The following is a 14,210-nucleotide window of genomic DNA, read 5'->3' as shown; positions in this document are numbered from 1 at the left end:
CATGGCCTAAGGGTGGCCCGCGTGTGGGTGAGCCTCAACCTCACCTGTGTGCCTGGAAGAATAAGTGTACCAAGATTTGCTGGCTCAACAAAAATAGATTGTCTGCTTTGATTAGGCATGATTTATGATGCACTATTTAGACTTCATTTATTGATTTTCGCGCGTTTCGGAGGAAGTAAGAGTTTGACTGAGGGGAGGGAGTGAAGAAATAGGGAAAGTACACACAGCCACACACGCCACCAGCACACGGAACTCATTGCGTTGATTACGACGCACCAAACAAATGGCTCAATCTGGGCAACTTGCCGACCTCTTCCTTGCTTCCCTGATGGAGGGGCCTTGATTGCGTATCATAAACCTGTTCTCCCGCGGGATTCCTAGACAAGGTTGTCCGATAATGTACACGAGCAAGGTGGAAACGATGGTTCGGAGACGGTGGTCGGTTGAGCACAGAGAGAAAGGGAGAGAGAGAGAGGGAAAAAAACAACAACATCAAACTTTGTGCGTACGGGGTCGGTTTGATTTATGCGCCCATTATCTGGGACTTGGGATTTGATTTCTTTCCAAAGTTTTGACTTTTTGGTTAATTGTATTTCCGAACCGCACGCATCGAGCACGGTTCAACAGAGGGGAGGGTGGAGTTGCCCGCCAAACCATAGCCAAACATATAAATACGAAAAGATTGATCTCAAATATCGCACACGCACAGCTGGGGCGTTTGAGCTTTCTGACGGCTCTGACGGACAGATAGAGAGAGATCTCACACAACTGATTCTTGGCGCGTTCGCAACAATGTTGGCCCCGTTTTGCGTGTGGTCTGACGGTGTGCCGGTACGTGGCGCAGGCTGAGCTGAGATCGATTGGATCGATCAGGGTTGGAGAGGGAGATCAGCGGTGGAGGGCGGCTCATTTGCAACAATGAGGCAAATCACGTGGGTGGCTGGAGGGTCATTAGTTTAAATCAAGTGCGAGAAGTGGAGATGTGTAACGGGCCCGTTGCTCCTCAGCGCAACGATGATGCGCTCTTGGGAAGGGAAGCAAACAGCCTTCAAGAGATGATGGGAAAGAAATCATCTTCTGTCGATTAGATAAAGTGTTGAAGTGCGATTTGATAGGGTTGTTAAAGGCTGCCAGTGTGTGTGTTGTTTCAATGAAGTTATTATTCAAACAGACGCTGACAGCGATGGTTTGAAGCTTTGTTGTACGGTAAGGTATGGGTGGTCTGCAGGAACTTAGTCTTTAGATGAAGAATATTTGTTGGATGTTAGTATTTGTGCATATTTTTCAAACCAAATTGAAGATCCTTAATTGTGTACACTTTTGCTGACAAAGATTGCGATTTTGATGTTTCTCGTTTGAAGATACGCTTCAGAGTTTGTTATGTACAACGCACATACCATATTGCCTCATTACCAACCACTCAAGATAAAAACAAAGTTCCAACGGTCAGCAAACCTCCAAACCTGGAACCACTTTAAACGAACAGCCGTCACAAAACAGCTCGGTCGTCCCATTATCTCGACCCACTCCGGCGTAACCAACCCAAGCAGCAACAGCAGCAGCAGTGTCACTTGGTGCCTTTCCGTTACAATTCCATACCGTTCAGGACATCGGACACCTCTCACTTGTTATCTGCTTCAAGTGTTGCTCCAGTCAGCCGGTCCGGTGTGCTCCGTACTTGCCCACTGCCACGAGCCACCATTAACGGTCACGTGCCAGAAGTCAACGTCCACAGGCACGGACGCCCTAATGACGCTGCACTATTTCATCCCATTCGGTCACGCCCCCGTGCACTATGCGCTTGACCGAGAACCCATCCTTGTTTTTTTCCTTCTCGCTTGCTGTTGATATTCTGCCCATCCTGACCAGCATGTGCACCGAGCGTGTGTGTATTACTTCCGCATCCTCAGGACGGTAAGTGCCACATGCCGCACAAGGTTCCGGTCCGGCAGTCGTCGGCTCCATATGGTTCCGCCGGCGTGGTGTGCCGTACGTGCCTGCATATTCCGTTCCAGGTACGGCACATACACCCCATCGGGCAGGATGATGATGACGAGGCGCGATAATGCCGCGCATCCATCCGTTTCTTGCGCTGCCCGCATAGAACATTATCCTTACGCGGGGGCTCTGATGCATTACAATGTCCGTGCGCCTAAATTGGACGGAACTCCCCCTGGAGGTAATAAAACGTAGCAGGACATAAATAGGGAAGACCCCCTTGCGTAAAGAAGCGCATCCTGAAGATGGGTAGGGGTATGTAGAGGGTCGGCAGGAGTCTAGCTTTTCCTAAATTATCGTCGTTAGACAACAATTCAGGACACCAGTTGCGTTCAACACACGGAGTGGGGAAGGATCTTGGCGCTTACTCGCCCCCGAGAATAAAAACAAGAAGGGCGTAAAGAAAAGTCAAACAACCCATAAGGGTGTGTGCATGTTGTTGTTTTGTATGATAATGCGGTACGGCTATTAATTGCATAATTTTGAAGCAGTCTTCACCCTCGCATCCGCAACGCAAAGCAATGGCTGCCCATCGAACCATGTACACGAAGCGTGTCTCTGTCCGGGAGAAATGGTCGAACGACCCGGCACAGTGGTCGCAAAAAAAAAACCTGACCCGTCAACAAGGGCTCAGGTTGGGCGCAGGTCGATTGCTGATCCACACGCACCACGCATCACGTCACAGCGCACAAATGAATGCGCATAAATTTGCATTGCATTCCCGTCCACGGGACGGGCCGTGGCCACATCTGGATGTGACGCTCCTCCAGCGAAAAACTGCACTACTGGGCAGGCTCTCTTTGGAACAACCGGCCGGCCGGCGCACGTGTCAGCCGGTTCTGGAGGTGCGCGCGCGCTCAAGCGCTCGCTCTCGTTTGCTGATTGATGGCCAACCAAGTGAGCAGGAATTTGGGATTCGTTAATAAGAGCACAGACAGGGAACCCCGAATCCCAGCCGCATGTCCGAAACGTCAATTAGTGGAAATTCTTTACGGTGATCTCGATGGGATTGATCCCGATCCCGAGATCAGGTAAGGATCGCGCGTCATATGGCGAATGTGTGTGTGTGTGTGCGCGCGGGCGTAGGATTACCTCGATTCGTCACGATCCGTTGCTCCAATTAGCTGCGCAGGCAGTGCGATCTCCGCTACATCCGCGTTCTTTTGACAGTATGGCGTCATGGTGGCAGTAAAAGTATGGCACGGACAAAGCTCTAACGCGCTGCTCTAAAAATAAACACTTCAAAACGCCATTAATGGAAAGGACTCGCATGGTGGCGCGTGGCATATTCCATTTGGCTGCAGTCTTGCCTTGCGGCCCTAGCGTTCTCAGTCTTCAAATCTATCACAATCGCTCAGCGCACCACAGCACACTTCCCGTCCGGTCCCGAGCCCACCGGTTCCGCAATTAATCTTCACCTTCACTCACTTGCGGACAAGGGAATCCTGCACCGATCCTTTCCGATTCCAGCAAAGTGTGCACTCACTTTTAACGATCTTTGGGTCTTTGGAAGCACGTCAAGCCCGAGCCACAGTACAACCCAGCACCATATGTTTGTCTTCGCCTCGCTGCACATGCGCCGCTCGGTTCAGATCCTTCGGTACCAATCCACAGCCCCTACAAAGTGCATCTTCATCGCCAACGACATATGCCGACGTATATGCCGCCTCGCTTGCGTGCTCGTGCTATCAATCCCCGGGCGTCCTTTTCGAGCGTCCCGTTGTACAAGTGGTTGCAGCTATTTTCGTACCGCTCGCAGTCATATTTATGTCTCCCGCAGGAGGATGGCACAGAAATGCACACCCTGTCGAGAGACGGTTGAGGATGATTCCGGGTTCCGGGTCGTCTTTTCTGTCGCTTCCAGGGAAGAGATTTCTTTACCAGCGTGCCACCTTCTTACGATTTCCTTTTTCAAACCGGCGTCATACAAGTGATTGGATGCAACTGTTGTGCCGCCTGCCGGTGCATTTCTACTTTCCTTTCGACGGTCGCCGCCGCCGCCGCCGGTTCTGCCCTGGAGTGGAAGCTGTCGTTAATTAAGAAATCCTGCACTCGAACGAGCCTTGCGCACTGCGGAGACGACTCTGCGGTCTTAAGCGACGCGGCAAGTTGACAGAAATATAACTAAATTTCCTGTATGAGCAAGACACACGCTCCGTGCGTGCCTTTCCTCCCCATTGCAGCGAATCAAACGGCCGGTGGACGACGATCATCACCGAAAGCCGACATAATCGCATTTTCCGATCGTAAAGGAATTGTGGTCTGGGGCCGGGGCTGAAAATCGGCGCCACCACTCCCTGTGGTGTGCGCCGGCCGGGGAAGGTGCAACTCCGGAGGGTTGCAGGAAAAGTGGGTCTTAATTGAAAGTAATCCTGTTTGAGGTGTGACCGAGCAAGTAGTTCAGCAGCAGCTACAGCAGCAGCAGTATGCCCTGGAGGGCTCCCAGTATGCGGCTCCGTTTTTGGCGTCGGAGGTGAGAATGCTGGCGCGATTATGTTTATTGGCTGCCGGTGCTATCGGACATCGGTGCAGCTATTTCTTTCCGGTTTGCCAGGGCAGCGAGGGGTGGTACATTTATTCATCATTGACTAATAGAATAATGCCTGTCAGCTGGAACGGGGTAATTTAAACGCCACTAATTTCTGCTTTAGCTCGCGGAAGGGGTCGTTCTAGCAATTTGCTAGGCACTGATATTGATTTATTGTTGGATTGCTTAGCTACGGTACGGGCACGGGTGTGTGTGTGTGTTTCTGGCGATTATTGAATACAAAGTCAGTGGTTAAACTATTAGAAGCTGCTATTAAAGTCATGATTTTGATTCGGTACGATTTATGATAATGATTTTGATTTGCAAACACCCTGGAATATACGAAAATGACTTCTTCTGAAACTTTGTACCGATTTAAGTATATTCCGGAACATCAAACCAAAGTTTAACACATGTTTTAACAAATATTCCTCTCGATACCTCCTGGAGAAGAACGACAGTAAAGCTACAAATAAGGAAAACAAACCAGTAGCCCAAAACAAACATCACTTCCCGGTGAAATGGCTCGTTCACGGCGCATCTGCTACCGATAAGCACGTCCTGTATGTTTACACACTTCCCCGATCAGACAATCCCAAATAGTCCCAACCCTCCGCCTCCTGACCCAGCACCGCAACAGCAACAACGAACCTTACCGTAGTCAGTCTCCCGGGAGAGCTCACGGGCATGGCAGAGTAAAATCAATACGTACCGAAACTGAAACGCTATCCGGGGCCCCGAGGCCGCCTATCCCCCAGACACAGATCTGTCGGAAATGATTTACTCCGTCCGAAGAAATATAATTGAAGAAATGTGAATTTATTACTGCCACATTGCAACCACCGGCCGGTCTCGGTGCGCTTGGGTACGGGTGGACGCGCTCGAAAGAAAGTCCACACCGCGGCGCGTAACGCGTTTCAAATGTTCCACCGGCCGCGTAAAGCCTCGATTTCAGGCGCCTCGTCGACTTTGACAGTTGAAGCCTCCAAGTGCACCATCGAAGCGTTCAACCTATCCGCACTGCACTGCGAACGAGACACGGTGTGGATGTTGTGGGAGTTTGTAGTACGTGCAGTTGCGCTCTTCACAATTTCTCCACTCGTTAGACGGCGTCGCAAGATGAAGCGAGATATCTGTCTCCGACCTGTCTCTCCAGCGCAACATCGCTCGACTACATCGACAAACGACGATCGCTCGTCCCCATTTTTCCCTCCCGCTGCAAAGCAGATCAAATTAAAATTTGCTGAAAATAGCTTCATTATAGTCCGTTTAATTTCTAAATTGGTCCTCTGGAGACTTGATTAGTGGCGGGGACCTGCGTGGCATGTTCCGCGTGTTCGATTTCTCCACTCCGGAAAACCAGTGCCACGACACTGCAGCAAACTTATTGTTCGATCAATCGTGATCACCTGGAAAGCGTAACACGTCACCGAGCGACGACGACGACGACGACGCGTGCATTTGTGCCAATGGTCCGACAAGTTGCGATCCTGCCGCCACAACGCCACGACAAAATGTATCAAATTCCATCTTACCCCTCCAAGGCTGGGCCACAGAACGGAAATCAATCGCGCCCCGTTGCCCTGTACCAGAGCCTGCACTTTTACATGTGTTCACAATGGTGTGTGCACATGCGATGGAGGCATTTTCCAGCCCGTTTCTCCCAGTCCATTAGCTTCACCGCTGGTGGTGGGTTTTTCTACCGATTTCGTACCTATTTGAAATTGACTTTGAAATTTATGCTCACAATTCGATCGGATGTAAAACATGCCGAACCCGGGTGGTCGCATATGATGGCGCCCTCCAAAACGCAGAAATCCCCTTCCCTTTTTTTCTAACCTAACGCACCGCCATACAGACGACTGGTGGCAAGTTTGGGCTGGCTTTCGGTCCTCCAGCTCACACCCGGCGGCTAATGCCACCCGGCTGATCCAAATATTGAATCCAGTCTTTGGGCTTTGGCACTGGTACATGTTTTGTGAGTTATGATTCAACTCTATAAAACGCAATCAGTTTTCCAACAGATTCGATACGGTTCTGGCATAGGACGCACAGGCAGGGTGCATTTGGGCATTGGGCGACATTGGCAGCTGGCGTCGATCGTCAGCTGATGTGGAGCACCGGGGGAGGCCTAAGAGTGGCCTGCTTTTTTTTTGCAAGTGAAAACCGACCACACACGCGCACATTCGCAAAACAGAATCTGTCCAAGCGATGACGCGCTCTGGCGGCTAGTTGATGTACAGTCAAAGGCACTGTGAGGTTAGGTTTATGTCACTGCACAAAGTAGGGCACGATCGAAGGATTAGTTCCAGCATTGAGCTGAACGTTTAATCGTAAGTAAGGTTGTTTGAGGTGGTTTGATGACTTCTTCTACTATTTTGAATTATTGGAGCGTACAACATTACATTACCCACCTTAACATCATTTTTCATCCTACATTACAACAATCCTGGACCTTCTTTTTCCTGAAGATATCAACACGACCTACAAGTAAGCTGATACCCATCGTACGATCGATCGCAATCGGTCCTTTCGTTGCATAATTTAATCTCAATCTTTCGCTAAAGGGTACTGAGTGTAATGTTACAAACATTATTTCCACCACTGCCGCCACTGCATGCTCATCAATCATGTCGGCCCGATATCATCGCCCATGTCGGGAGCAAATTAATTAGAGCTGCCGTCACCGACACGAACCTCTCCAGCAAAGGTTCTTGTGCACACTCGGCATCGGTTCACAATTTATCACGCACAAGAATGCGACTGATATCGCTCTAGAACGCCTCTTGGTGGAGCAGCATTCTTGTGAAGGTGGTTCTTGCATTCCTTGCTCAAAATCAAGATAGAGCTAGCAATCGCTGTGCGGGATCATATTCCAAGCTCGTGCTGGGTGTCTGCATGAATTGTCACAGTCCACATTCCCCTGCAGCAGATCCTGCAGCAAGGACTAACGGAGCTGCTCGTTGCTCGTGAATCGTTATTTAATTACTTTCCCACTGTCAACCGAGCCATCCTTCACAAGCACGCTTAGAAGAAAGCGCTGGGCATGCCCACGGAAAAGTGACCTTTCAGATAGTAGCGGCAAACCTTTTACCACGGCCAAACTGACCAGCGTTTGTGATAGTAAAATTGTCACCATAAATCATGCATTAATTTTAATGCACCATAAATTAACGGCCGCGTCTATCGCCGGCGCTGCTCTACGACTGGGACGTGGAAGCGATTTGAGAGACAGAGAGAGTGGTCGAGGTTTTCCCTTGAAAGAGAGTTTTCCTTTCCTATAACCTTTTTTTTTTTTGCTCACTATTGTGGCGTGTGCGATCTACAACCCGCGTGCGCTTGTAAGTACGCCAGCGTAACATCGGCTTAGCCGAAAGATATCATAAATACTGTGGCGTTCTGTGCGCTGCTTTCCACCGGCTGGCCATTAATCGCCTCGCACTAAATGCATGCGCACGCGCGTATGTGTCTCACATGCAATTGCGTGTCGGCTGACTCGATGCTGCATGATGCTCCGAGGGACTCCACAGGGACAGAACCAATCATCAGCTTCAAATAATTAATTTCACCGCTGCATCGCGAGCGCCCGATTTATTGCCCGGCGCAGGTTGCACTATCGGCTGAGATGCAGTGAACGGGATGATACGGATTTTTTGCATTATTTATTCGCTAACCTTCACGTACGTGACGTTAATAGCAGTGCAGTGGTGATGTGGAAGGAAAAATGGCTAAGGTGTTTTGCAGGGCTTTGGAGTGGATGTTAGTTTGTTCTATTTTTGTTTCTGATGTTGAATATTACTGAATTATAATAGATTGATAAACATTTCAGCATGTTAACCGTTAAAGTTTCATGAATTGTATCTTAGACTTATAAACACTTCCCAATTTAACTCCCCAAGCCCTGCAGCTATGCCTTTCAACCTTTATCCTACAGCCAACCATAAGCCTGAGATGGAAATGATGATGCCACGGAAACGGAACTGATGTTTTGCGCCAACGCACCTTTCAGCCTGTTGCTGAGGCAAGCTTTTCTTCCCATTTACATACACCATCCCTGCGTTCCCCAAGGGATGGTGTGATGGTCTTTTAAATTCCTCTTGTCCGAAACACACGCGCTCGCCCGCTCCCATTCATCATCAGCTCTTTCAGGAACGGCGGAACCATCAAGGCGGATAAACTGGGGCGAGGGAACTCCGATTCGGGACGATTTCATTGCCGGCCCGACCGTTGCAGGTTCTGCCACAGGTCTCAGTCTGTCCACACACACATACACACCGGCTGGTCGGTTGGGTGGGTGGTCGCGTCGCGTCTCATACGTACAGGCAGAAAACACGAGCAAGCGCACGCAGTTTGATATTCATAATTTGTAATTTACGAGCCCACAAGCAGCACAGGGAAAAAAAAAACGTATTTTTGAGTCGAAGGAAACACATAAAACCGTCCCGAATGGAAGTCAGCGGCGCGCGCGCGAGGGTGTGTCGGCTTAAAAGCAAAGGCAATCGCGACACCCTCCGCCTTGCCGTTTAATGCTGCCGCCGCCGCCGAGAGTGAATAAATGAAATAATTAATATCAAATTAAACAATTTATGCGGACCCCACATGCTGTTTAGAAGCGTTGCGTGCAGAAATGAGGTCCAATTCCACCTCACTTGAGATGTAATAAGAGAGCAGGGTGGAGAGGAGAGGCCAAGCAGACAGTACACAAGGATTTACGAGATGACGAGCTGTGTGTCCGCGTGTAAGGATTACAAGGAGAAAAGCAAAACGCTTTACATGGGAAACTCACTCGGGGCGAGCTCGGGGGAGAAAATTAATAACGGGCCAAGGTGTAACGCGTCGGGCGGGGTGGAGCCCAACATTGAAGCTGTTTGTTTTATGCCTCTATCGTGCCGACCGAAAAAAAGGCACACACACACACTCACACACAACCAGCCCAGCCGAACGTCGTTTGTCGACAACATCGACAGCGGCTTTTAAGTTGTGCCGACCTGGCCCCGGCACGAGCGTTCCGTTTCCCGCAGGTGAGGTGAGCACCATGTGTGTGTGTGTGTTTTTTTTTGTTGGAGTTGGAAAAGTGTCACGTAATGCAATTGGTGGCCGGGGGAAGGAGAGATGTATTGGAGCGCAGGAGGGGGGAGGGAGTTGCAGTTTTGATGTTGAAATCGATCAATTTATGCTTTTGAGGACCAATATAGAGTGGTTTGATGTTTAGCTGTGTACAAACAAGCGAACTTATGGTTTTAATGAATTTTGTAATAGTGTTGAACATGTTACTGCTTTTTATATAACAATCAATATTGCAATATTAAAATAGGGTCAATTATTCCTATAGGAATTTAATCTTATAGTACATTTTGCTTCAATTACGAATATATCTATTATTTAACCAATGAACTAATAAACGTAGATGGTACAAGTAATTGTTTAAGTAACAGCAAGATTTACAATGACAAACCACTCTCTTTCATTATAATATTATGTTCTTTTTTAAATTGTCTATCAAATAGCTTCTTATTTAATGTTGTATAACCTAATTAAAGCGATAGTTTTGCTATCAAACACGCAATTACAACATATTTTCCCATTTCACAACCATTCACTCCTACAGACGCTACACTGATAAATCAACCGGGTAAAAGTCAGAGTTTCCATTACACGGAAACCACGCGCCTTAAACGCTGCTGGCCTTAAACTTTTCCCAGCTTTTAATTGCCCCGTGTCGATAGCATTGAATGGATGATTATGTTTGTGTACGAGCCGCCAGGGAAAAACCCCTCGTCGGGAAGCGAAATATTAAATTCTGCCGTCATCGCAAAATGGTCTTTTCCAAAAATGGATGTTTAACCCTTCCCCTATTCCATACGATCACTGTGGGTGAGGGGGCGGGGGCCTCTTAATCCACTCGCGGGAGGGGCTGGTGAATGTGTTGTGTGCAAAAATTGGATCACTTAGCTCCCGAGCCACGAGCGGTGGCGTTGCACCGGCATTGTGCCATTGAAACACCGGCGACTCGAACGGCAGGTGCACCCACTACCATTCATTCCAGACATGGTGCGGACATGGTTGTTTATGGTTGGTCGCGGTACGCGGAGGCTTGCAACCCTTCCCCACCCACCCCACAACGAGTTGGTGGCGCTAGGCGGTAGCAAACGGTACGTCCAGTTGCACTTTCTCGCGTTCTTCGCATCCGCGATGGCGATGGCGACGGTCTCCAGGGTTTGTCCTCATCGACGCCATTTGCAGAGGCAGGACTGGTGATGTGTTGGTGCTGGTGGTGCTGATGGGGGTGAAGAATATGATAGATTTGTTTATTGTTTACAAATGTTCAAATAGGTGCACAGCCGGAGTGCCGGAGTGGAAGGAGCTGTACGGATCGGTAATTGAAGTAAGACGAGATCTTTGCATACGAAACACAGCCGATAGGAGACACTGGCGAGACAAGGGAGATACATACATACACACAGACACACGTGTTTTGCATTTGAATAAACATAAGGAAGCCCGGTAGTTTAATGTCTGCGGCCGAGAATTAGTCACTCGGGAGTTCCATTTGCATCCATTCACCTTCCATTGTGTTTGATTCGTGTAAGGCACTGTGTGCAGAGAGTGAAGGAGAGCGAGGGTGAAACGGATACAGCTACGCTTTGGAGTAGCATGCCCGATCCTCGACACTTGGCATCTGTTTAACAGGCCTTTTTTGCATCCTACACTTGTTTGATTGGCAGGAAATCGGTCTGCCTAGTCTGAGAAGTTATGGTACTATTAGACGAACGAGTGTTATTAATAGTGGCTTTGGATTTGGTATGCTGTTAAATAGCTTTTTAAAAGTATTTTTTAATGTTCCTTCCAAAACCAGATAGTCCCTTTCATTACCTTATTTGAAGAAGAACTTCCTTATAAATGAATATCTTTCCATAAAGTAACTAAAAACAATATTGCTCAGAGCCCTGTCAAGTATCCACAAACAGTGTCCTATCCCTAATCCCCGTCATTACCTTCTTAATGTGTGTCATATCCTCCCCGGAGCTTATCTATCATCAGTCGAGGTAATAGGCTGTAATGCATGTTTATCGCACCGCTTCCAACCACCACCACCACCACTATATATGCCCCGTCATATCTAATAAAAACGCATCCTCCGCGCGCTCATTACACCTTGTTATTTCGCAAATGAAGCCCGCGCCGCTTGAACGCCCACCGGATTCGATTATCTTCATTTATCACTCACCCATTTTCGCCCCCTTTTTCTTGCTCATCATCACGCCGAAGTAATGTGTGTTCTTCTTTTTTTTTCATTCTCTCCTCTGCAGTGGGATAAGCGATTTACGCCTATAATTGCATCCAAGTGCAGTGTAAGGTGTGGTCTGCGCGTCGAGAACTTCTTCGATAGCTTTTAAAATGGTGAAAACCCCGTCGATACTACAACTCTGATCTGATCTGAGAGCAAGATTTCGGTTTTTTTTTTCTAATTAAGAGACCAGTACAACGGAGATAATCTTTCATCAAGGCTTAATCTCAAGCCAAACAGTTCATTTCCGATTTGATTAATTAGTGTCGTGGGACGCATGCACGATTATGTTGCAGCGCTGAAGCTTTCACTTTATCTCCTCATTGCCTTCTTTTTTTTTGCTTCTTCGAATCGGTACGGTCGTGTCAATCTGGGTCAATGTATGAAATGACAAAATAAGGTGGGCTGATATGTCCTCCCCCCTTTCCATTCCAGTGGAATCCTTTCATCAAGCGTTTAAATGACTCGGCACTGCAATGATTAACCGTTTAATGCACTCGCTCACGTTTGCATGGATGTTCTCCGGTTGCCTCCTTTTCTGCCACAAACAAAAAGTTCCCCCGTCCCTCGCGTAAAGGTAGATGAACTCTTTAACCGCAATATCGCTACGATCGGGCGGCCCACGTAGCGCCCCATCTTCAATTCCGCATCAATCCATTGTTAAGCGTCTCGCGTCTTCAGATCGCTTGCGGGAGATCTCACCCATCACACGAATGTGCCAGCATAAGGCTGATCATTATGCTTCCCCGTTTTTTATTGAGCGCTTCACACCACACTGGCCCCAAGGGAGTGCATACGCAAACGCAGGTACGGTCCAACCTGTGTCGGAGACTTTCCTTTAATAACGAATCCTGCAGCCTGGCGTGGCTGTGGTTGAGTAGGTGTTAAATCAGTTTTATCTCCCTGGGTTGCTTTTTTGTGTGGATGCCACCAAGGGCTCTGTTGGATTTTCTCGCGCTGAGGAAGAGAGGAGAGAGGACAGGAAATTGATTAAAGTACGGTTCGTCGTTTGCATCTGGGTGCGGACGAGAAATGCATGTTTACCGTACCAACAGCAGCAGCTTTCCTGTTTTGGTGTGTGCACCTACAAAAAAAGCCCATGTACAAGTGAGGGGAGGGGAGAACATTGAAGCCCAAGCACCAGGGGTAGATATGGCATCAGCTGCCGTCTGTTTACTCCGCCGACTTCCTTCCACAGGTGGACAGGTGGAACCGATGCACCGACGTGTTCGGGTGCAGCCCGTATAAGCAAACCCACGAAATGGGTCGTTGAACAGAACCTCAAACACACACACACACAGGCGCTCCCCGGGCCTTCATGCTTTTAGATGGCATGATTGTCACCATGTTAGCGAGGTTAAATTGGAGGAAGACTAGGAGAGATCGAGATTCAGTGCACCTACGCGTAGAAAATCAAATCCCCATTTCTCACTTTCCGGAAGTTGGTCTATTAAATCGTGAAGTCTGCCGCACTTCCATCTTGCAGAAAAAACTGTCGCTCCAGGGATCTCCTGCGATGTATAGGGCTGATGGGTACTGCCAATTCTAGCCTCACACTCCCTGGAGCCAGCAGTGAAAACAGGTGGGCCGTCGACATCCACCACCACCCGGTTCGGCACTGACGGGTGAGCCGGGTTCCTGCTCAGGAAGCTTGTTAATTAACTTACCAGAGCCTGGGCACGCGAACGCAGACAATTGTGAACCTGCTGAGGGGTAAATCTCGGCTGTAGCTGAACTTCCAGCACACTTCCCAGACACCGTTCACCTACACAAATGTTTTCTTCTCGGTGCGGCAAAAAGGGCACGATGGCAAGCAGGCAGCAGCTACCCGCAAGCATGATTTATGATATTTTGATTAACACACGCTCACGGTACACACGGCCGGTTGCGGTTGCTGGCCCAGAGAAAATGGTTCGCCGACTGAATTCCCCTATTTCCAGTTCTCGTCGCCGCGAAATGATCATATTTTCCTTGTTCCAGCTTTTACTTCCTCCGATAGAAAAGAAGAGGAAGACAGCAAATGGTTAATTCCTCCGCAGCGGCTACACCGCTACACAAGACGGAGGGGGGAAGAAAGTGTGGGGTTTTCGGATTGAAAATCTGAGGCAAAAACCGTACAAACGCAACCCCGAGACTGGACACAGGTGCGTGGGTGTACCTTCGCAAAACACACACACACACACACACAGAGGGACTAGTACAAGCCACCGGGTGACACACCCGGTAGAAAGTTGTGCTTTATGTTTCGGTGCGGTGAAAAACAGGGCGCCTTGGAATCGAGTGATCGGGTGATAGCGGGCACCGGAGCAGCCCGTTCGATGGCTAGGTTTATGGGTTGATCAGGTTACCGGGTGCTGCTGCTGTTGCTGGTGAAATTAGGCGACACTGATCGTGACG

Source organism: Anopheles coluzzii, chromosome 3 (genome assembly GCF_943734685.1).
Source record: "Anopheles coluzzii chromosome 3, AcolN3, whole genome shotgun sequence".
Lineage (NCBI taxonomy): Eukaryota > Metazoa > Arthropoda > Insecta > Diptera > Culicidae > Anopheles > Anopheles coluzzii.
This window is presented reverse-complemented; position numbering follows the sequence as displayed.